Source organism: Pleurodeles waltl, unplaced genomic scaffold (assembly GCF_031143425.1).
Source record: "Pleurodeles waltl isolate 20211129_DDA unplaced genomic scaffold, aPleWal1.hap1.20221129 scaffold_86, whole genome shotgun sequence".
Taxonomy (NCBI): domain Eukaryota; kingdom Metazoa; phylum Chordata; class Amphibia; order Caudata; family Salamandridae; genus Pleurodeles; species Pleurodeles waltl.
Genome location: NW_027150400.1, coordinates 440733 through 466077, shown reverse-complemented (window position 1 = coordinate 466077; position 25345 = coordinate 440733). Strand labels below are relative to the sequence as shown.

The 25345-nt window shown below is 48.7% G+C and overlaps 2 non-coding genes across 2 annotated transcripts; both read right to left on the bottom strand.

Annotated features, from left to right (window-relative positions):
* Positions 1–24314: 24314 nt before the first annotated feature.
* Positions 24315–24386, bottom strand: TRNAE-CUC (transfer RNA glutamic acid (anticodon CUC)). The gene has a single exon. It is a non-coding gene; the product is annotated as a tRNA-Glu (tRNA).
* Positions 24387–25271: 885 nt separating this feature from the next.
* TRNAD-GUC (transfer RNA aspartic acid (anticodon GUC)) lies at positions 25272–25343 on the bottom strand. The gene has a single exon. It is a non-coding gene; the product is annotated as a tRNA-Asp (tRNA).
* Between the last annotated feature and the right edge of the window lie 2 nt (positions 25344–25345).

Sequence of the window (25345 nt, the reverse complement as noted above, 5' to 3'; positions counted from 1 at the left end):
CATTACGTGCATGCGGTCTTCAAGGCGAGTAATTCTCGTTCTAGCACTGAATAGTTCCGCTCTGAATCGGATAAGATGTGTGACAGGTAGAATACAGGGTGCTCTAAATCATTATCGTCTTGTTTTTGCAGTAAAGCAGCCCCAATGGCTCTTTCTGAGGCGTCTGCGACAACAATGAACTGCTTGCTGGTGTCTGGGTGTCGTAGAATAGGAGCTTGAATGAAGGCTTTCTTTAAGTCTTGAAAGGCTAACTCTGCGTCTTGTGTCCAACAAAAGCCCTTCTTTAGATGGTCTTTTTTAACGGTTTGAGTAACGTAACTGGTTCTCTGGGCAAAGTCTGCTATAAATTGTCGATAGAAATTGGCTAATCCCAAAAAACACTGAGTTTCTTTGATGGAAGAGGGAGATGGCCAATCCAGTATAGCATGCACCTTGTCTGAATCCATGGCGACCTCAGTTTGGTTAATGCAATATCCCAAGTATTTTACCTCTGTTCGATCAAACTCGCACCTCTCTGGTTTGCAAAATAAATGGTGTTGTCTGAGTCTCTCTAGAACTTGGAGAACATGTTTAGAGTGTTGTTCTGGGTGGACAGAAAATATTAAAATGTCGTCTAGATAAACAACCACTGTTTGTTGTAGAAGATCGGAAAAAATAGAGTCCATGAACCTTTGAAAAATGGAAGGGGCATTGGTGAGTCCGAATGGCATTACTCGATATTCGTAGTGACCGAAAGGTGTTCTAAAGGCGGTCTTCCACTCATCCCCTTCTTTTATCCTTAAAAGATGGTATGCTCCTCTGAGATCCAGCTTGGTGAATCTCTTTGCCCCTCTGACCGCTTCCAGGATGTCCTTAATAAGTGGGGACGGGTACTGATCCTTAATAGTAATCTTGTTTAATCCTCTAAAATCAATACAGGGACGCAAGTCTTTCGTCTTCTTAGGCACAAAGAAGAGAGGAGCCCCTGCAGGTGAAGAGGAGGGAGCAATCAACGCGCTCTGTATGTTCTCATCAAGGTATTCCTTAAGAATCTGCTTCTCAGGTTCTGTTAGAGAGTACATTCGCCCAAAAGGAACCACTGTATCTGGTTCTAAAGGAATGGCGCAATCGTATTCTCTATGGGGTGGCAGTTCAGGTTTTTCTGGCTTCTGGAATACATCGGCATATTCATGATAATGACTGGGTACTCCCTGTAGGACGTTAATAGAACATCCCACCTTAGGGGGTACTGGTAAAAGACCTTTTGGGGACCAATAATCTCCTGCTAGGTAGCAGTGGTGTTGGCAGAAGTGAGAGGATAAAGAAATAGTTCTTGTTTCCCAGTTGATGTAAGGGTTGTGCCGTGTGAGTCATGGAATTGCCAGGATCATGACGTGATGTGGTGATGAAATTATATTGAACGAAAGATTTTCTTGGTGTTTCCCGAATTGGAGACAGAAAGTAGGGGTGGTATACTGTACGGGTCCTGAGCCCAAGAGTGATCCATCCACTGTGTGGACTTGTTCTGGTACTTCCTTAGGTATTTGTGCAATCTGTCGTTCCTTTGCCCACACTTCATCTAAGTAGATACCACTGGCTCCGCAGTCCAATAAGGCCAGAGTTCTTTCTTCCCGGCCATCAGTTAAGTGGAGGATAACTGGTAAAAGGAAAAGAGAAGTTCCTTCCTCCCTGGAAGAACAAATGGAAGGTATTTCACAATATCCCGTCCTCACCCTTCTCACTGAGGACGGGAGTTGGCGTTTCCCAAAGGCTTGGCTGGACGAACGGGACAGGTGCGAATTAGGTAACCAGCTGCACCACAATACAGACAAAGGGCCTGATTCTAACTTTGGAGGACGGTGTTAAACCGTCCCAAAAGTGGCGGATATACCACCTACCGTATTACGAGTTCCATAGGATATAATGGACTCGTAATACGGTAGGTGGTATATCCGCCACTTTTGGGACGGTTTAACACCGTCCTCCAAAGTTAGAATCAGGCCCAAAGTCCCTTCCTTCGTCTGTGTTCTCGTTCACTAGATGATAAAGGTCCTCGAGCCGTATCGATTTGCATCGGCTCTTCCTCGGTAGCCCCCTTAGGTTCAGGACGGACTACTTTGTTGATCAATGAGCAGGCTTGGTCTGCAGAATCACCCCAAATAAATTTTACTCCTTGTTGAAATAAGCTGTGCAAAGGCTAAACCACTAAAGCATACCCTTGTATGAACCTTGAGTGGTATTCCCTCGTACCAAGAAAAGATCGTAAGGCATCTTCATCTTTAGGTGATGTCACATCCTGTATGGCTTGGACCACTGAAACTTTTGGTTTAATTCCTGTGGTAGTGATATGATGGCCCAAATAGTCTAGTGCTTGTTTTAATAAACCACATTTTTCAGGTTTGGGAGCAATACCAATCTCTTTGAATATTTGCAATATCTTGTACAAAATGGTGTTATGTTATTTGACTAATTTTACAAATATTAATACATCATCTTGATAAGCTTGAATACCTGGTATGTCACCTAAGATTGTGTTGATTACTTTCTGAAACACATGTGCTGCAGTTGCAAGACCAAAAGGTAATTTCAGAAATATGAAACCTCCAAATGAAGTGATGAACATAGTTAGGTCTTGCAAATCTGCAGTAAGTGGTATCCGATGACAGGCAGAGCGTAGATCCAGCAGTGAAACATATTTAGCATTGCTAATGTTTGCCAACAAATCATTTATCTTCGGTAAAGGGTGGCAATCTACAATTATGTTTTATTTCGAGTGCATAAGTCAGCGTATAACCTAAAGTCTCCATCTTTCTTTAAAATGATGACAATGGGACCTACCAATTCAGAAGAGTCTGTGTGTGTTATGATTCCTTCTTTGGCAAGCTTATCAAGAAGTGTTTTCAGTTCTGGTCTCACTGAGAGTGGTACTGGTCTCACTTTGTGATTAACAGGTACAGCATTTTTCTTTAATCTTATCTTATGTTCAAATATGTGTATAGAACCAATGTTGTTGTTGGATATCGCTGGATAATGTTGAGTAAGTTCAGTTAATACGTTATCACCATTGTCAGTGACTGAAGTCTCTATGGTATCATTAACAACAAAAGGCTTTACTGAACCGGTTACTGCCATTAAACCCAGCTTTTCTAAATCTTGCAGACCAACAATGCTTTATCTACATAAATTTTATGGCAAGACCGAAGGCTCCTACTATGCGTTTCTTTTCTTACTTTAATAAACAGCAGCAGTCAAGAAACACTACAATTCCCAGAAGGCCAGGACACCCTAGCCAATGGCAATAAAAACGTAGTTCAAACAGTATCAACCAATCATATCACATACATATGCATTATGACATCACTTGACTGCGAACAGCCCTCTTTTCTTGCTGCTCGCAGTCAAGTTAAGTACCCTTTTTCTTGTCTTAAGCATATTTACATTATTTTGACGTTATATTTCTATTTAAGTGTTTATTCAGGTTAATTTTGACTTCCAATGACGTTTTTATTCATGACACTCATGTTGTTAGTGATTTTTCTATGCTAGTCGGCAAGTTGCCGCATTTGTGTCACGCGCGGCGCCTCGCGCGCTCCGTTTTTCCAACCGTTTGAAGTCTCGACGGTTGGTCCGGAGCGCTCGAGGCCTCACAGAAAGTGCTGCGCGTCTTCTCCTTAGCGCGCTCTTACCGCGTTAGTTTATTTAGGCTTTCCGTCCCATTACCGGAATTCCTGTCCCCCGGAGCTTTTCTTCAGTACGTCCTTCAACCGTCTACGCCGTTCGCTGAGCCTGCAATTTCCTGCTCTCCTCTTTGGGCGACGCCCATAGGCGGGGCCAGCCACTTTCCTGAATCCTTCTCCTGTTAACCCCATAACTGCCAGTTTTCTTTAGTACAATGAATCCTGATAAATCCCCAAGTTTGTAAGAAGTGGATGACATTAGGCAGGAGCTCTCTGCCTTCATAAAATCTTCTGTGCAACAAGCTGTGAATTCATCCATCGAAAAAATGTCAAAAAATTTGGAATTTTCCCTTTCTGACATGTTTTCTCGTTCTATGTCGGCCCAGGCTGTGGGGGAATGCAGTCAGCACCTCCCTTCTCCAAAAAACCCCAAAAAAACACGGAAAACGGCGCAAAAGATAAGTGAGTCTACCTCACATGTGGCAGAGGACGCGGTTCCTCATAAGGCTTCCTCCAAGGAGTAAAAAAATTTGGACTTTGGGAAATCAAATGTAAAACATAAATCCAAATCAAAAAATATTATTACCCCTCTGATAATTTCGTCTTTTCCTGACTCAGACGACGACGGGTCGGATCTGGATTCTCTCTCCAGTGTTTCAGACGATGGGGACGACGCTGCTGTCTCCCCTCCTCATCCTAAGAAATCTAAATTGACCTCGTCTTCCCACAAAAACCCGATTCCCCTCCATGACCCCGAAGGTTTCCCAATGTTTGACCCTTCAAACATTCTCCATCCCAATTCCACCGAATGGGTACCCGCTGACCACGTTGCACAATATGTTTCGGCAAAAATCTTCTGTCCTTTAGACAAACAATCCAGAGCCAAATTGAAATCTTAGTGTCCCCGTCCCTTCTTATCCCACCAACTTTCGGTCACCCCGTCCATTGACCAACCCCTCCTGACATTCTTTACCAAAATGGGCAAGGATCCACGCAAGGGAGTGGATAAGGCGTGGGCCTCCTGCCAAGATAAATTATTAGATATTTTGGGACCCCTAACACTGATTTTTGACATTGCAAAAGCAGCCAGAATTGACGGCTCATTTATTGATCCGGAGGAGCTTTCTCTATGGGTCCAACGTTCCTTCTGCCTCCTGGGTAATGTGAATTCGGCTATCACCCAAGAGAGAAGGAAAGGTCTACTTCTGAAACTCGATCCCAAGTTAGTCCACCTAGCATCTGCACAACCCAATATCAATACCGGTGGTGCATTATTTGGAGACTCTTTCATAAAGGACTTAAGTAAATATGTGGCTACTTTCACATCTTTGGACAAAGCTCAGCAATCGATGAAAAAGATGTTTTCTCAGCGGGTTTTTGCAAGGGCCGGCAGAGGAAGGAACCGCTTTGCCGGCCGCTCCTACCCCAACCAAAGTTCCAGAGGATATCATTACGCCTCCTATCAGGAGTATCGCCCACAGTTCTATCCTCGATGAGGCAGAGGTTTCCGCTCCAGAGGCAGAAGGAACGCCAGGTCGTCCATCCAACCAAGTAAGTCCTTCACCTCCTTCTATTCCATTAGGTGGGCGTCTCCGTTTTTTCCTAACAAAGTGGGAGGAAATCACGGCAGACCCCTGGGTTCTCAACACCATTCAAGGTTACTCAATAGAGCTATATATAACCCCAGTCCAATCCTCCTCCCCTCCTCTTCCTCGTTTTTCCTCAGACATGACCCTACTGATTTCTGCCGAAGTCCATTCCCTATTGCAAAAACAGGCTATCGCTCCCACCCTTCCCGACCCATCAGGTTTCACCAGCTCTATTTTCCTGGTTCAGAAAAAGAACAAAAAGATGCGTCCTGTCATAAACCTCGAGGGTTTCAATCATTTCGTAGTCTATCATCATTTCAAATTGGAAACCATCCTTCACCTAAGGGACACCCTGCTACAACGGGATTGGATGGTCCGATTGGATCTTCTGGATGCATATCTAGTGGTTCCAATTCATCCCCTTTCCAGAAAGTCTCTCCAATTCCAGTGGGCAAATCAGTATTTTCATTTTACCTCTCTTCCCTTTGGGCTATCATCGGCTCCATGGTGCTTCACCAAGCTCATGAAACCGGTAGTAGCCTTTCTCAGAGCGCAGGGGATCAGACTTATCATCTACCTCGATGACATATTATTAATGAGCCAATCCCCTCAGTCTCTCTCAACTCACCTATCAGTGACGTGTTCCCTCTTAACAGATCTAGGTTTCATCATCAACAGGGAAAAATCCATACTCATACTTATCAAACTAAAGAATTCTTAGGCTTTCAGATCAACTCAATTTCAGCCACTCTCAGGCTTCCTTCTCCAAAGATAAAAACCATAAAGTCAGAGATTCTGCAAATTCTACGCAGTTCTCAGGTATCTCTCAGAACGTTGGCACGAATTGTCGGTCTCCTATCTTCATCAATTCAGGCCATTTTCCCTGGACCCCTTCATTACAGAGCTCTTCAGAGATTAAAGATTCGGCATTTACGAAGAGGCCTCTCTTATTCAGACGTCATTCCTTTGGATATAGACGCACGCACAGAACTCCAATGGTGGATAGACCATTTAGATGCTTGGAACGGAAGGACTATCTTCGCATCAGCCCCAGATCTAGTATTAGAATCAGATGCAAGCCGAACCGGTTGGGGGGCCCGGTGTGGACCAGTCTCGACTGGAGGCACATGGTCGTCAGAGGAGTCCAAAATGCATATCAATTGTTTAGAGATGCTTGCCGGCTCCTTTGCGATCAGAAGCCTCGCAAAAAAACAAAGTCCGTTGTGCCATTCTTCTCAGAATGGACAACATTTCAGCGGTTCGATATATCAATCATCTCGGAGGCACAAAATCCAAACCATTGGCGGAGCTGGCCAAGGCCTTCTGGGAATACTGACTTTTAAACCATATTTCGGTTCATGCAGAGTATCTTCCGGGATCTCTCAATACAGTGGCAGATTGGCAGTCTCGTCATTTTCGAGATTCAAGCGATTGGAAACTTCACCCTTCCATTTTTCAGAACCTTCAGAAGTTCTGGGGTCCCCTAATAATCGATCTTTTCACGTCCCGTCTCAACTCGCAGCTTCCCCAATTTTACAGTTGGCGCTCAGACCCTCTAGCGTTAGCTTCAGATGCCTTTTTACAGAACTGGTCCTTTTCCATTAATTACGCTTTTACTCCTTTCCTCATGATCAGCAGAGTATTGGCGCAAGTGAGGCGCCAACAAGCTTCTCTGGTGCTCATAGCCCCCTTCTGGCAATCTCAAACTTGGTTCCCAACCCTCTTAGAACTGTCAATAGATTTCCCTATTTTGATTCCGTCTTTCCCGTCTCTTCTTCTAGACCCTTTAGAACGTCCTCACCCTCTCGTTCTAGACAATGCGCTGACTCTCTCCGCATGGAAAGTCTCGGGGAATCCCGTTTTTTCCCTGGCATTTCAACAGAAGCTTCACGATATATCTCTCAGTCCTTGGTACAAAGAAAGCTTATCAATCAGCCTGGTCTGTTTGGCACAGCTGGTGTCTGGGAAAACACATCGATCCCATTTCAGCAGATGTGATTTTTATAGTGAACTTTTTAGCGGCAGAGGCAAGCAAAGGTAAGGCTTTCCGGGACTATCAACTTGTACAGGTCAGCCATTTCCTCCAACCACTCTTTTGTTAATGGGAAACCAGTCGGAGAACACCCTCTCATATGCCGTCTCTTAAAGGGAGTAAAGTTTTCCAATCCTCCTCTTCCAAAATATAACCAGTTATGGGATGTTAATATTGTTTTGAAATTTCTGTTGTCATGGCCTGATAATCTCATGCTCTCTCTAAAAATGTTATCTGCAAAGTTAACCATGTTACTGTGCCCTGTTTCTATTAAACGCCTCTCAGACGTTAAAGCGTTAGATATTTCCAACCGTCAATTTACCCCATCTGGAGTTTTGTTCACTGTGGTTCGACGAACCAAGACCAATTTATCTTCTGTGTTTTACCCGTATTTTCCTGATCATCCCAAACTATGGGGGTGATTCTAACCCTGGCGGTCGGTGATAAAGCGGCGGCCAACCCGCCAACAGTCCGGCGGTCAAAAAAATGCAATTCTGACCCTGGCGGGAACCGCCAACACAGCCCGCCGCATTAACACTCCGACCGCCACGGCGGAACAAACAAACAGCGCGGCGGTCACCGCCAACAGCCAGGCGGCAGACAATGTACCGCCCACCCTATCACGACCCACCAATCCGCCACCTTTTCCGGGGCGGGAGCCCCGCCGATAAAAACACGGCGGAAACAGACATTTTCAATGGAAAACGCTCACCTCGAGACACTCCACGCGGAATCCGGACAGCATGGAACCCGAATTGAACATCATACCTGCTCTCGTCTACCTGCTCATCTACCACGAGTACGAACTCTGGCGCAGAGGTCAACGGTGAGTACTGCACCTACGACACACGGGAGGGGGGAGGACGAAAAGTTACGGGCATACACATATGCGACCCCCCCAATATGTACACACCAATGCAGAGCAGGAAGTCACAGTGACACCACACAAACACCCTTTAAAAATACAATGACACAACCAAATTTGGAATAAATATTTATGTACAAAAAAAGCACCTGGAAATAATTGAGCAACCGTGAAAAATATTTACAAAAACCAAAAATATATACACATCAGTGTATCACTGAAGTAACAAGTCCTGCACATCCTACGAATCTAACATGTCCGTGGGCCAATGTTCTGCGAAACAAGGGCAAAGCCCACACACGAGACCTGAGTCCTTTGGAGAGAACACTGCAGGGGCATCTGATGTTAAAACTACAGGCACCTCAGGGGGAAGGGAAGGGGGGGCCACCACAGCCACATGAGTCCACAACGCCAGATCCACGAGGAGCCACCATGCCCACTGCACCATCCTGGGGAGTGCAAAGCCACAGTCTCTCAATGTCTCTACAGTGGGTGGGCTGCCCACTGCACCATCCTGGGGAGTGCAAAGCCACAGTCTCTCAATGTCTCTACAGTGGGTGGGCTGCCCACTGCACCATCCTGGGGAGTGCAAAGCCACAGTCTCTCAATGTCTCTACAGTGGGTGGGCTGCCCACTGCACCATCCTGGGGAGTGCAAAGCCACAGTCTCTCAATGTCTCTACATTGGTTGGGCTGCCCACTGCACCATCCTGGGGAGTACAAAGCCACAGTCTCTCAATGTCTCTACAGTGGGTGGGCTGCCCACTGCACCATCCTGGGGAGTGCAAAGCCACAGTCCATCCGGTGGATGACAGTCTCCACTGGTCAAGGAGGAGGCATGGTGGGCACAGTGAACCATAAACAGTGCCTGAGACGGCGGGACCCAGCGCAGCGGTGCATGACATGGCGATGTCCAGCGGAGCGGTGCCTGAGAGGAAGGGCCCAGCGGAGCGGTGCTTGAGATGAAGGGCCCAGCGGAGCGGTGCTTGACAGGAAGGGCCCAGCGGAGCGGTGCTTGAGATGAAGGGCCCAGCGGAGCGGTGCTTGAGATGAAGGGCCCAGCGGAGCGGTGCTTGAGAGGAAGGGCCCAGCGGAGCGGTGCTTGACAGGAAGGGCCCAGCGGAGCGGTGCTTGAGATGAAGGGCCCAGCGGAGCGGTGCTTGAGATGAAGGGCCCAGCGGAGCGGTGCTTGAGATGAAGGGCCCAGCGGAGCGGGGCTTGAGAGGAAGGGCCCAGCGGAGCGGTGCTTGACAGGAAGGGCCCAGCGGAGCGGTGCCTGAGAGGAAGGGCCCAGCGGAGCGGTGCTTGAGATGAAGGGCCCAGCGGAGCGGTGCTTGAGATGAAGGGCCCAGCGGAGCGGTGCTTGAGAGGAAGGGCCCAGCGGAGCGGTGCTTGAGACGGCGGGGCCCTGTTCGTCGGTGCTCTTCTGCACGGCGGGGCCCTGTTCAGCGGTACCTGTCTTCACGGCGGGGCCCTGTTCAGCGGTGCTCTTCTGCACGGCGGGGCCCTGTTCAGCGGTACCTGTCTTCACGGCGGGGCCCTGTTCAGCGGCGCTCTTCTGCACGGCGGGGCCCTCTTCAGCGGTACCTGTCTTCACGGCGGGGCCCTGTTCAGCGGTGCTCTTGCAGTATGTCAAGGGAGTCAGACCTGGCCTGGACACCCTGCTCACTCGCCCTCCGACCGTGCTGTGTCAGGCCCCTTCGGGGAGTGAGTCCTGGGCCCTTTGGTGTCGTCCCTTGCAGCCGGGATGGGGCTTGTGGGGCCCTCCTGCTCCGCGCTCCTGGTGGTTGTCCTCTCCGCCCTGCTGTCCTTCCGCTCCTTAGATGGGGCTCTCGGCCCCTTGCCTCCCCTGGCTGCTGTGGCCGGTGAAGTGGCCGGAGTCACCTCCTTGGGGGCAGCCGTCTCTGTCCGCTCACGGCGGCCCTTCAATTTCCGGGTCCTCTTGCCTGGGGGGGGGGCTGGCTGTCCCCTTGCTGCTCACCAAAGTGTTACTGCCGCCAAAGGGTGGACTCCACATGCCATGCACCACTTGCACTGTAGAAGTTGGGCTGGTGGTGGCTGAGGTGCCCTTGGGACTTTTCCCAGTTGGAGGGGGTGGGTCGGGGGAGGGAAAGAGGTCAAAAATTGGAGAGGTAATATTTCTTGGGACCAAGGTAAGGGGTAGGAGTAGTGGTGAGAGAAGTGGAGGAAGAGGATGTGGTTGTATGAGAGCCAGGTGTGCTGTCCTTGGGTGCAGGTGACTGGGACGTAGGCTGTGGTGAGGTGGTTGGCTGTTGTTTGGGTGTCTGCCTGCGTTTATGTGTCTTGGAAGAGGGGGTGACAGACACAGTGGGAGAGGACACAGGGGACGTGTAAATGCCAGTGGGGGTGGTGACTGCAGGTGTGCGGACTGTAGTGGAGGGTTTGCTGGTGGTGGAAGAACTGGCTGATGTTGGGGTGCATGCAGGTGTGAGTGTAGACGTCACAGGGAGGGAGGAGGGAGACGAGGAGGACGGGGACACAGAGGTGGTAGTGACTGTTGATATGTCTGCATCTGTGTGTTGCTTGGGTGAATGCTTGTGTTTTCTGTGGTGCTTATGTTTGGATGAGCTGGCCTTGGGTGTTGAGGTGTGTGCAGGCTGGTCTGATGGTGTGGATGGGATAGGTTGAGGTACAGGAGACAGAGAAAGGGTGGAGGCAGATAGAAGAGGGAGACTGGAGACAGGGACAATGGCTGCCGTCAGTGCTGAGGCCAGAGCAGTGAACGCTCGTTGATGGGCAGCCTGACCCGAATGAATGCCCTCCAGGTAGGCATTGCTCCGATGCACCTCCCTTTCCACCCCCTGGATGGCATTCAGAAGGGTAGTCTGCCCAACAATGACCGTCCTCACCAGGTCAATGAGCTCCGCACTGAGGGCAGCTGGGGTAACAGAGGCAGGGGCTGAGGTGCCTGGGGCGAAGGAGACGCGCGCCTTCCTGGCCGAGCGGCCACGGAGCGAAGACTGAGGGGCTGCTGGGAGGGCGGTGCTGGTGCGCTGGGTGGCGGCTGTACCTGTTGTTGCGGGGGGCACAGATGGTGCCGCCACCGCTAGGGAGCTCCCAAACGAGGACGTGTCCGTGTCGCTGGTGTCTCCACCGGCCCCCGTTGTGGTGCTCCCCTCGCCCTCCGGATCACTGGTGCCCTCGGTGTCTGTGTCAGTGCCCACCGGGGCCTGGTGACCTGCAGCTCCCTCCTGCTCCGACACCAAATCTCCTCCGCCTGATGATGCTAAAACACAAGAAGACAAAGATTTAGGGTGGGGGGAGAAATTAAGCAAAGTTGAGTGCATGCCTTAGCAATACCCTTTGCGGAGAGGACAGACACAGGTGCCTCGTGCACTAAGTCGCGAACTTGGGGTACACTACTCAGTACTTCTGACTAGGCAAACAGGTCTAGGGACAACAGACGCGCACATGTGTGATGCTGGAGCATGGGTAGCTGCACTTGGCACCCTACAGAGGTGGGGGGCGGGGGCACAGGGCCATGCCTAAGGGAGAGGACTACACTACAGAGAGCGCCCTGGCCTAATGTCACCCACAGCCCTCCTCCCCCACCCAGACGCCTCCACTGCGCATACAGATAGGAGAATGTGCAGATACTCACCCCCTTGTGTCTGCTGTGCTGTCCTCAAGCGCCCATCCAAATTAGGGTAGGCCACCGCCAGGATCCGGGACATCAGGGGGGTCATGGTGCGACTGGCACCCCTCCTAGGACGGGAGGCCATCCCCAGCAGTGTTTCTGCGGTCTTCCTCGTTCCGCGGCGGATGTCCTCCCACCTCTTGCGGTAGTGGGTGCCCCATCTGTTGTAGACCCCCAAGTTCCGGACTTCCTTGGCGATGGCACGCCAAATATCGATTTTCTGATGGGCGCTCACCTGTTTGACATGTACAGGGTGGGAAAGAGAAACCGTCACATATCTGCATGTTTGGAGTACATGTCCCCCCCTCCCCAACCTTGCCATGGTTCCCATTCTCTCATCTGTCGTGCGTTGCACTCCTCATTCCCTCCACACCCCACCAACTTACATCCCCCCCACTCCACACAGGCATAACCCATTCAATGTGCACTGAGTGTACTCACCTGTTGGTCTGGAGGACCGTAGAGTAGCGCATACTGGGGGAGGACCCCGTCCACGAGCTTCTCCAACTCTTCTGAACTGAAGGCGGGGGCCCTTTCACCAGTAGCAGCAGCCATTGTCACTTCCAGACCGAGTTCACAGCAGCACTTGCAGTATAGGTCCTCTCCTGTGGATGATCAGGTCTCGAATGATTGAGCAGATAGAAAATGGCGGTCACGCCCGCGGCGGTGCGTACCGCGGCGGTGCGTACCGCGACCGCCGGCGCACATCGTCATTGGCTCCTGAAAACCCATAGGCTTCAATGTTAACCAATGCGTCTTCGCACAGCGGTCTTCGACCGCCTACCGCCACGGTGTGCCCCGCCAGCGCAGTGACCTCACATCCCATTGTCCCACTTCACAGGTCAGGCATCGGCCATTTCAAGGGCCCACATGGCTTAATTTCTAATGCGTCACACAGGCCTAGGCCTTGCAATGGCACACATACAAACATATCAAACCATACATTTACCTGTACTGTGCAAGCTGTGTTGTACGTACCTGTGAGTGGATTGACTCTGTACTCCATATTCTCCTTCCTAGGCACCGTCCGCTGGGACTAGCGATGAGAAGGAGGAATCCTCGCGTGTACCGGCCGCTGGTGGACCTGTCGACAATGGAAGAACGCCATATAATACTACGATACCGACTTGACGAGCCTCCATCCATGAACTGTGTGCCCAGCTGGAGCCAGCCCTGATGTCCCCCATCCGCCAACCCACAGGAATTCCCCCTCTAGTGCAGGTTCTGTCTGTCCTCCATTTCTTTGCAACTGGCTCATTCCAGACAACAGTGGCCATGTCATCTGGGATGTCTCAGCCTATGTTTTCCAAGATCTTATCCAGAGTGTTGTCTGCCCTGATGAAACTCATGCGGAGCTACATCATTTTCCCAGAGGAGGGTGATTTGCCTACAGTGAAAGCTGATTTCTATGCCCTTGGACACATCCCCAACATCATTGGTGCAATTGATGGGACCCATGTGGCTTTAGTCCCCCCAAATGACGATGAACAGGTGTACAGGAACAGGAAGAATTACCATTCAATGAATATCCAGGTGGTCTGTTTGGCTGACCAGTACATCTCCCATGTAAATGCCAAGTTCCCAGGGTCAGTGCATGACGCGTATGTTATGCGAAATAGCAGCATTCCCTATGTGATGGACCAGCTACAGAGACAGCGTGTGTGGCTAATAGGTGACTCTGGTTACCCCAACCTGCCGTGGCTATTGACCCCAGTGAGGAATCCCAGGACCAGGGCAGAGGAACGGTACAATGAGGCCCATGGGCGTACTAGGAGGGTGATTGAGCGAACCTTTGGGCTCCTGAAGGCCAGATTTAGGTGCCTGCATATGACAGGTGGATCCCTAATGTACTCACCAAAGAAGGTGTGCCATATCATCGTGGCGTGCTGTATGCTTCACAACCTGGCTTTGCGACGCCAGGGCCTTTCCTGCAGGAGGATGGTCCAGATGGTGGTGTTGTAGAAGCCGTGGAGCCTGTGGAGAGTGAAGAGGAGGAAGACTCTGAGGACGACACAGACAATAGGGACAGAGTGATACAACAGTATTTCCAGTAACACACAGGTAAGAATCACCCACGACATTTCACAATTGCTTATAGCCTCCTGCATCTGTACTTTCTGTAGTTCCCCACAGATGTTTTTCATTAATTTTTCCCTTTCCCTTCCCTTCTCAGTGCTGTCTGACTCAGTACCTGACTTCTGCTTGGTTCGCCCATGAAATACAGCGTATTGACATTGGTATGTTGTCATGACTAATTGACAGAACAGAAATTGAACAGTAATATGTAATACATTTGTTAATAATACAGCATGACTCAAAACAGATTTGTGTGCAAAATGTGATTTATTTACAGTGCTAGATATCGGTACATGTGATTCTAAGGGTGATGGGTGGGGGTGGAGGAATATCCATGGCAGAGTCCAGTTCTCAGTCTCACAGGTGCATTGTCCTTTTGCCTGTGGAAGGATGGAGCATAGGCAGTTCATGGTTGGACAGGGTGGCAATGTGGGACAGTGGGAAGACTTGAGGGGGTATGTCCTGCTGGCGGGGGTCTTGACATCCTACTCTGTCTTTTTTTTTGGTCTCAGGCTCCTCTTACGGGGTGGTTGTTCTTCAGCAGGAGGTGGGGTTCTGGGGGGCTGTCGAGGTGTTGGGACCTCCTGTCCACTAGCGCCGGCGGAGGTGGTAGGCTGTTCCTGGTCCGGGCTAGTGACAGGGGCCCTGTGTGGTGCACCATGGTCCCGCAACGCGTCCTCTATCCTGTTGAGGGCCAGGACGATGGTCCCCATTGCGGTCCTGATGATTCTCAGCTCCTCCCTGAACCCCATGTAGCGTTCCTCCTGCTGTGCCTGGATCTCAGTGAACCTGGCCAGTACCGTCGCCATTGTTTCTTGGGAGTGGTGGTAGGCCCCCATGAGGGTGGTGAGGGCCTCTTGGAGAGTGGGTTCCCTGGGCCTCTCCTCCCCCCCCTGTCGCACAGTAGCCCTCCGAGCTGCCCGGTTTCCCCCGGCCTCTGTCCCCTGGACGGTGTGCCCGCTACCACTGCCCCCAGGTCCCTGTTGTTGTTGGGGTGTTGGGTTAGCCTGGGTGCCCTGTAGTGGCAGACACACCGCTGATTGAGCTGTCCTAGAGACAGAGGCATGGGCCCGCTGGGTGGGAGCTGTGCTGGTGTTGGCAGAGGGGGTCGGGTCTGGTGTGGCCTGTGGCTGCCTGAGGGGAACCGACTGCCCAGAGGTCCCCGATGGTCCGGTCTGGTCATCAGGTTCACTGTCGACAGAGCTGCTATCCTCAGTGTGGGCCTGTTCCGGTGGTGGGATGGACACTTCTGGACCCTCCTGGCCGGTGTGTTGTCGTTCGGGTCCTGCATGGGGTAAGAGAGTTTGGTTATTGTTTCTGTGTGTGCAATAGCGTGCGTGTTATGGGTGCCCTTGTCCCCCAGTGCAGGCATTCCCTTGAGGGAGGTGTTGTGAGGGTAGTTAGTGGGGGGGGGGGTTAGTGCAGTGGTCATGCTTAGGTGATGGGTGCCCATGATTTGTGTTGGCATGCAGGAGTTGGTGTTGGGATGGGTGGGTTGTGCTGGTGAGACATTGTCAGGGAGGATGTGTGCTGGGGGGTTGGGGGTGAGGGTGGGGGTGTGGGTTGGCATGCTGGTGGGGTGGGGGGGATATAGTAGTTGAGATTGGACTTACCAGAGTCCATTCCTCCGGCTACTCCAGCGAGGCCCTGAGGATGCAGGATGTTCAAGACGTCTTGCTCCCACGATGTAAATTCGGGAGGGGTGGGTGGGGGTCCGCCGCCAGTCTTCTGGACCGCGATGTTGTGCCTGGAGACCATCGATCGGACCTTCCCCCGTAGGTCGTTCCATCTTTTGCGGATGTCCTCCCTATTCCTGGGATGCTGTCCCACCGCGTTGACCCTGTCCACGATCCGCTGCCATAGCTCCGCCTTCCTGGCTATACTGGTGTGCTGCACCTGCGAGCCGAAGAGCTGGGGTTCCACTCTTAGGATTTCCTCCACCATGACCCGGAGTTCTTGGTCCGAAAAGCGTGGGTGCCTTTGGGGTGCCATGGGGTGGTGTGGGTGAGGTGTGGGGTGGTGTATGTGATGAGGAGTATGTTGGTGAGTGGTGCTTTGTGCTACTATGTGGTGTGTGTGATGGTGTAGTGTGCCTCAGTGTGTCTTGCTATGGATTGTCTGCTGTGTCTCTCTCTCCTTCTCTCAGTAATTATGGTCGCAGGGGTTTGTGGGTGATGTGGGTGTGTGTTTTATAGTTGGTTGATTGTGTGGGAGTGGTGTGTGTATGTGTATCAGGTGTGTGTATTTCAAATTGTCCAATGTGGCTGTGTTTTGGTGATGTGTGTGTATTCTGACCGCGGCGGTGTGTAGCGCCAATGGAATACCGCGTTTGAATGACCGCCGTGTGGATTCGTGAGTCGTAATGGCATGGGCGTATTTCTGTTGGCGTGACGGTGGAGGTTTGGTCATCTCCAGTTTATCGCTGCCCGCTGATGTGGCGGGCTGCAGTGGAGGACGGATTTTTGGAGGTTTGGCCGTTGTGGGTCAGAATGACCATGGCGGTTAACCGCGGCCGCGGCGGTGTTATGGCGGTCTTCTGACCGGCGGTAAGGGCCTTTTACCGCCGAGGTCAGAATGACCCCCTATGTGTTGGTCAATGTCTAAAAGCGTATGAACAAAAGACTGCAGATTTGAGAATTCCTTCTCATTCCCAACTTCTAATTTCCTTTAGGAAACCTCACAAACCTGTTTCGGCCGCTACTTTAGCCCGATGGGTCAAATGGCTTATGTCCTTGGCGGGTATAGATACCTCTTTGTTTGGAGCTCATTCCTCCAGGGGTGCTATGGCTTCCAAAGCTTTTTGGGCGGGGTCCCGTTTAGAGGACATTCTCAAGTCTGCAGATTGGTCTAATGACAATACATTTAAAGTTTTTTACTTTAAACCTGTCAATAATGTCTCATTAGATGTAATTAATATGCTTTAAACTCACATAATAGGAGCCTCCGGTCTTGCCATAAAATGTAGATTTTCCTATTCCCATGACGGAAAGTCTTAATTTTATTAAAGACTCGGAGGCGAGTATTATCCCTCCACTTATCTTAACTTTGTTCATTTTTTCCCACCCTTCTCTAGCTCCATTGGCCATCACTCAACCTTCTACATAGAACTTCCAATGGTTCTTCAACCCCCGCTTGCCAAGATTTCAAGACGCAAGTTACTGCTTCAGTTGCTACGGATCAAACTTACCAGAATTCCTTTTGGTTATCTCGGACTTTGAGCTTTTGTTCTGATGTCTTATCGTTCCTTATGGCAGTTTTTATTTTGTTCACAATATTTCCTTTGTTTAATAATTGACTCTCTCGCAAGAAAAGAGGGCTGTTCGCAGTCAAGTGATGTCATAATGCATATGTATGTGATATGATTGGTTGATACTGTTTGAACTATGTTTTTATTCCCATTGGCTAGGGTGTCCTGGCCTTCTGGGAATTGTAGTGTTTCTTGACTGCTGCTGTTTATTAAAGTAAGAAAAGAAACGCATAATACTCGCCTCCGAGTCTTTAATAAAATTAAGACTTTCCGTCATGGGAATAGGAAAATCTACATTTATATAGTAACTTCTCTTCTGTCAACAAAGAAGCCAATCGCATGTATGTCTTGATCTCCACAGGCCTTTGGTGAGACATCAGGAGGACTTTGGGGGTTATTCCAACTTTGGAGGCGGTGTTAATCCATCCCAAAAGTGACGGAAAAGTGACGGATTTACCACCAGCCGTATTACGAGTCCATTATATCCTATGGAACTCGTAATACGGCTGGTGGTATATCCGTCACTTTACCGTCACTTTTGGGACGGATTAACACCTCCTCCAAAGTTGGAATAACCCCCTTAGTGATTTGTCGTTAGACAAAGTTTGGTTATAGAAAGTGTCTGAGATGATTGTAATGGGAGCTCCCGAAGCCATCATCTTGAGTTTGACATCCCCGATGTGTGCACCTGTTAAAGGACCCTTAAAACGATTCACGTCTTTACCATTTGCTTGAAGTGTAAGAACAACTTTTGATAAATCGTGTGAGCTTTCTTCTGTGGTGGAATCAATATCCACTGAACTCACTCAAACACTACTTTTAACACTCTTACAAACATCATGGAAATGACCCAGTTTATGACATTTGTTACACGTTTTTCCAGAGCTGGGCCTGGAGTGTTGTTGCCTAGATGTGTTTTGGACCCACACCTGTAACAACAAATCACACCCTTCCTGTGTGAAAATGTCACACTTTTATCTTTGGGAGATAATGCATTAATAGTCTCAGGAATCTGCATAGCATTTACGGCCTGAGAAGCGGTTTCACCAGCAATAGATTTACTGGAGACTACAGAATGCTCAATGGCTTTTGCTACATCTAAAGCTTCTAGTAACGAGGGATCACGACAGTTGAGTAAGCGTTCTTGGATCTTCTTCGAGTTACAGCTGTAATCAAATTGATCCCTGATGGAAGTGTCTATTGGAGCTCCAGAGTTGCCGTTTGCATCTAAATTCCTGAGCGCAGAAACACACTCTCCACAGATCCTTCTGGAGATTGTTTCCTTTTAAAGAAATTTAATCTTTTTAAGGGTGCTCTTGGGTGCTCTGTAAATTTGCTTTTTTGGCGTGTAATTGCTCCAGTATATTCGTTCCAATCATCAGCATCTTCAGTTGGTCGTACAACAGGTAAGTTATCTAAAATCTGTTGATCTGCGGTGCCTAGATTACTAAAAAATCTCAAAAGGATAGCTGCTTTCTTTTTTGGTGAAAACTTGTCTGCATCTATGGCAACTAAATAATTTTCAAATGACCTAAACCATTTGTTCCAGACACGTGGTGGTTTTCCTGGGCTCTGTAAAATGGTTGAATTTGGACATTTTGCTGAAAACTTGCCAATCTGTGTGATGGAATATTAATATCCAGCTTCTCTGGTATAGATTGTGAGCTTTAAAATACCTTTTTTTAGAAACTTTTCAGTCAAGATCCACAGCTATGTTGCTCTCAAAATGTTGAACATCTTCACTGGTGCTGTAAAGTCTAATCACGCTGCAGTTACTGTTCAAAGTGTAGAATTGGCACTTTTTAAATCACTTGTTACTGTTAGGCAATGGGTGATAACCCAATTAAACATGGCTGCCAAGCACACAAAGTAATGAAGTCATAGATTTTGTGGTGTTTTCACTAAAGCATGTGAACATTAACTAGTGCACATGTTTGAAATGCACCAATAATATGCTGGAAAAGCGTTGCGCTGATCAGGCTGTCACGCGGGATCAGTGATGCACAAGACGGTCTTGTGCCAGGTGCTCCCGCAGTAGCTCTCCCAAAGGTGATCCATCATTAATTAGCGCATGCTAAGGTCAGTGATGAGCCTCCTGCAGCACACAACTCTCTCACAGAGCATCCCCTAAGTGTGGAAACACCGGCAAGTCCCACAAATTTATTAATGTGTAAACTAGAAGGGCGCAATGCGGCCAACAACGTCCTTTGAAGCGGATTGACTTCACAAACAACGAAGTAGGGTTTGCAGCACACCAAAAGGCTTCAGAAGGCTATCAGGAACTCTCTGGTGTTCTTCCGGACCACACAGCGGAGCAGCTGATTTCAAAGGGGTCAATTGGTTGAAAGAGATGGTGAGCTCCTGTACAATTTCCTTATTAATTCTGTTTATTCCTTTGTCATGAAAATATGTATTGAGGTTTATTGACCACCAGTAGGCAGATGTGATAAGAAGTTGTAGATTTCTTGAATGTCACAGGAGCCCACATCCAGCATTTAAGGTTACTTAAAATAATTGAGGATACTGTGGCAAAGATGCCCATTAATTGCATCCCCAAATCCAGGGCCGGGGCAGCCCTGTATTCATCTTAAATTTGTTTCACACTTTCGGTAAATTGCCACGTGTCGGTGTACTGTGTGCGGTACTACAGAGCATGGCAAATACCGTGCCCCATGTATTACAATTATCTATTGTGGCAACCATCCCAGATGGCAAGCACATCGTTAGTATTCTATGTTTATGCTGAGGTCCTGTATGGGGAAATACTGCTTCCAACACATTTATTTTTTGAGCTAACCAAAACGGAATCTCTTCTCGTTTTGCGGGTACCTTACCCATGATTGAATGTACAGTCGCAGGATTAATGCCTGGCGTCACTGCATGTGGTTGCGCCGGAGCAGCACGTACTTTGTTTGTATTTAATGTTTGCATTACAAACTGTACTAATCGTCTGTATATTGCCGTCAGCTCAGCATATAAGTGACGGACTTCAGCTACCGCTAGGTCCGCTGCAGCTGGATGAGGTGTATAAGTGGCCAATCAGGGCCAGGTAGGACCATCATTACTTAGAGTACCTAACCTTACAGGTAAAATTGTGTGGGGTGGGGCGCCATCAAGCCAATTATTATGTTCTTGATAAGAGAAAGGTATTTCTAAATATGCATATGCTCTGTATTGTCCAGGTACGTTTGCAAGTGTATAGTGATGAAATGTATTTGTGTTCCCATCACCTGCTGAAAACGTGACCCAGGAATAGAAGAGTTCTGTTCTATAAGCTGCATGTGCATCTACCACAAATGTGACTGGACCCCGCTGGGCTGTTAGGCCATGTGCCAGTAAATGTGCAGTAAGGGGTTGTCTCATATTGACTGCAATTGCTACCTGTTGCGGATTTCCCATATTATCTGGTAATTTTGTTCAGAGATAAGCACACCAAATGGGGATTATCAGATAGGTACTCCCTACTTAGCTGAGGAGGAAATCCTCAATAATACGGACGTCTCTGTATATAGTACTGAGGTGTCTTTGTATATAGCGAGACAGAGATACTCAGGAGGACCCGAAAATTAGAGCCTGACCAAACGTTGGTGGCGCCATGTCACGTAGGTTCTCATTATTCCAATGAGACTACTGGATTTTCAGCGGCAGAATCACCTGCAGTGTGGGAGACTGAGTTTTACCCACGACAGGTGACGCCTGTCGCCCTAATCCGGGTTCCGCTACGGCTAACTAGCAGTGCCTCATCTCTACCCAAGGGCAGGGATGATTAAGCAGCCGAGCATATGATAAAGTTAATTTCTCAGGGAAATCGTGGTCACTCAGGTCTCATCCGTTTCCCTCAGTTACATTAGTCTCACGTACACAGTGACAAACAGAGGCAGTGTATGTTTCAATAAAGTTTTAATGAAGCGCCTTCATCTTAGATAACAAAGCGTGTGCTGCAATAACCAGGATGATACAACATGACAGAATTAGAATTGTGACAAGTTTAGTGAAGCATAGAAATAACGTTACAATATTATCACTGGAGTCAATAGACTAATTACTACCTAGGCTATAATAGAGCAAAGCATGCTAAGGTCTACTTCTGCCCTTCAGGTTCCCCTGGGAAGACATCATCCCCCATACCTGAGCAAAGGCCTGAAGTCTGCATAAGCAGTTGTAACGAAGCGATCAGCAATCATCATACAGTCGTGGGTCTCTGGCTGGAATCTCCCTCCAACATGTAAGGGACAAAGAAGTGTTTGTATAATAAAACAGCAGATGTTCTAAGAAAATGTCCATACACAAGGATGTGTATTTTTCTATGAATACCAGAGACAAAACTTTTACCATGTTCACCGGCAACGTATCTTACTGCAGCCTTGAAAGAAGCACAGAGTGAACAAGAATGTCTTGTTTGAGAACGTAGTGCTGGCCTAAGCAAAAACAGCTAGATAGAGAGAAATAAAACAAGACCGCAAATATGGCATTGTTAAAATAACAAACAAAACTGAATAAAATATATCTAGGTTAAAGTGCACAGTGGCAGGCCTAGTGTGCTAAAATAACACGCATGGAGCTATAACTAAAATGGCTACACAACAATACCAAGAGTGAAGAAAAGATTATTATTCACTCTTGGTATAATAAAGCAGGGGGCGTAGCCCTGGAGCCCTAATAGAAAAACTGCCATGGCTGCCCACCTGAGAGACCTACACTGGCTCCCCGTCACCAAACCATCACATTCAAGCGCCTGACACACGAGTACAAGGCCCTTCACAGCATCAGACCTGCCTACCACAACCACCGCCTCTCCTTCTACATACCCTGGGGCAACTCCGCTCTGCTCAACTGGCCCTCGCCACCGTCCCCAGGATCAGGAAGAACACGGCTGGAGGAAGATCCTCCTCCTACCTCGCCGCGCAGACCTGGAACACGTTGCCGCTCGACCCCAGGCAGCCCCCCTCGCTGGCTCAGTTCAAGAGAGACCTCAAGACCTGGCTCTTCGACTGTCCAGCGTCCCCAGCTCCTTGAGACCCCCGGGTGGTAAGTTGTGCTTTATAAATTCGGATTGATTGATTGATTCGTTCCCGTGTGCACTATGCTGGGTGCTGTAAACGTGGCAGAGCGGGAGCTCCCGGAGGGTGGACAGGAAGCGTTTCCTGCAGGGCCGCCCTAAGGGTAAGGAGCGCGCGGGAGGGAAGGCTACAATCTGCGCACTCATGGCAACATCTGCAGACGCTGCACTGCGCTTTTGAATTGTCTTCTGTCTCCTGATAGGTACATTGAAGCACAGTGCACGCTCTGTACGACTCTACTCACTGCACTGTACACGAGGAACCCACTATGTATGCTGCCCAACAGTGCGCCTCCTACAGGACACCTCAGTAGTTGACATGGTACCCTAAGGTCTGTAGATCATGTGCACACATTCACTTTGTAATCTCTCCTGGCCCTGATGAGTTGTCCTACTGCATGAGGCGCTAGGCCAGTGCATAAAAACTGGGCGCTATGAGATATGCCCATCTAAATAATACCTTTTTTGTATTTCGTGTCTTTGTGGCCTCTATTTGTAAAGTACTAGACAGTATTAGAGGGTTCCTTAAGGAATGATGTTTGTCTGCTTCGATCTAAGACTTGTTTTCCCAATCAGTTTACACACCCGGTGCCTAGTAGTCGATTTCCTTGATCTAAAATACATTAACATACAAAGATAGACGTGCACATGCTGTACGTGCTCTGCGTGAGCAGACACTGCACACATTACACTGCACCTGAGGTGTTCTGCGCCGAAAACACTGCTCAGACTGATTACCTTTGTCCTGTCACTACTAGCAAGTAACTGGATAAATTACACGCTGTAGCCTGCAAGGACAACGCTCAAAGCCATCTCCATGGCGAGCTGTGTGCATGGCAGCCCGGACATTACCAGAAGGTTTATAGTGTCCTCACAATTGTAAAACCCGCCCTCTCTCGTGCACTATTCACTCACCGAGCACGCTGTAGTACATGAAAGCGCTATACATTGTAATATATATGGACTGCATCACTGCACACTTCACCCATCGCCCTCTGTGCACCCTGCACCGACTGTGGGCTCTGCACACACTCTGCCACCCACTGCACAGGTGACCCCTGTGTCCAGTGCGCCCACTGCACAGTACACACTGCAGCAAGCCTCTTGATTTGTACACCACAAGCACGTTACGCACTGCATGCAGTGCACGCACTGAAAATGCTGAATCCATCGCACAATGTACTTTTCCCACCATGCACTAAAATGAGTTCACAATCACTGCTGTGGACGTCGTGCACACTGTTCACACGTACTTGTACACTCAGCTTACACACGTTAAATACAGTGCACACTGTGCACACCTTCTACGGACGGTTTTGAACACTACACTCAGCATCCGTACTCCTTGGTAAGAGACACTACGTACCACTGACAAGGCCAATACATCTCGGATTGCCGCGACCAGTTGCCCTTGCCAATGCTTGTTTTATTTTACGTGCCTGGTCGGTATTATTGATCCCAGGCCAGTAAACAATTTTAGGAAAAGCAGTTGGATCAAATATTTTTCCGCTTCTGAAACATACATGTTAACAGCAAACACATAACTAGATCATTTATAAAGTGTGTGTCTGGTGAGTAAATCGTTTCAGAATGATCATTAAGGCAAACAGAGGAAGAATGACCATTTTAGAAAACAATCCTGACAACTGTGTATAAATTACTTTTCACCCGCCAGCTCTAATTGCCATATTTTCTTTTAAGAAAGGTGGCAACCCCTCTCCATATACACACTGCACTGACACTTATAAAGGATATTCCTGGTGCAGCAGAGAAATGTGCCCCCTGGAGACCTCTTGCAGTCACTCTGTGGACAACCAAGACCCCCAGAGCTCTCAGCTCATCACAGCAACATGGACTGGTTTCAGATGTTACTCGGAAGAAATCATGAACTGTGAGAAAAGGTGTCCCTGTGAGATATTACCCAGAAAATGAACATCGTTCTAAAGAAAAGGTTCTGCTTCTGAAGAATAAGCTTCCTGGACAAGCAGTCACTCCCTATTCTGTCAATGAGTCTCTGTCCTTGAAATGTCAAAAGTGTGAAATGTGTTTGGACATAATAAAAAAGAGAAGAAATGAAACCTTCCGAGGCCAGAATAAAAGTACATGATGAAAGTAGAAAAAAAGCATGGCAGCTTCCCTGACCGCGAATCGAACCCGGGCCGCGGCGGTGAGAGCGCCGAATCCTAACCACTAGACCACCAGGGAGCATGTTGTTGGGGAATGCCCATTAGTATTCCAAAGTTGGACAGGGTAGTGTGTTCTTGGTCTTATCCATAGACTGAAGCATGCAGAAAACCACAGCGCTTATTAAAGGAGGAGAAATAGCAGTAGACACAGAAAACACACTACACGGAGGAAGATTTTAAGGAAGAAAAAATACTGCACCTTAAATAGACTGAACTCTGCTGAGAGTTTCCAAGCGTCGAGGATGGATGAGGCTCTTACATCATCAGATGCTGGAGAATGAAACCATCAGGATACATAGTAACTACAATTACAAGGGCGATCGGTGCTTCTCCGCAGCGCTCCCTGGCGGCTGCCCTTAGGTTCCCCAGGTGCGCGAGCTGCTCCCCCTGTGGCGGGCTCCACCCTGGACACAGGGACCCGCAGTCCTAGTTTATAATTGCAAACACAGGACTACAAGTCCCAGAAGCAGCCTCGGTATAAAAACCTGACCTGGATTGGTACTTCATGCGTGATGAGGATGGTGGACGGCACATCCGGGTCAGTGGTTCTTTTTAACAATGTGTCTGTTAAGTTATCATCCATCACACTTAAAAAAAAGAGGAAATGTTTCACCTTCGACTAAAACAGTTCTTTATTAAAAGCCCGCCCCAACATTTCATTTGTTTGGCGTCTATAAATTCTAGGTTAAACGCACTTGTCATGTAATGCTCTCATTTTTATCTAACTTTGCTCATCATATATTTTGAAAGGTATGAGATTGCTTTAGTAAATATTTGAACTTGGACTAGGTCTGGGCATAAATTAAAAAAATACCGGCCCTCCATAGCGTCAGTATGACATCATAATTTGCATTTAAAATAGGTGTTCAATCGACACAATGTAGACTGGGAAAAAAATGTAACCCTCCCCGTCGGGGAATTGAACCCCGGTCTCCCGCGTGACAGGCGGGGATACTGACCACTATACTAACGAGGAAC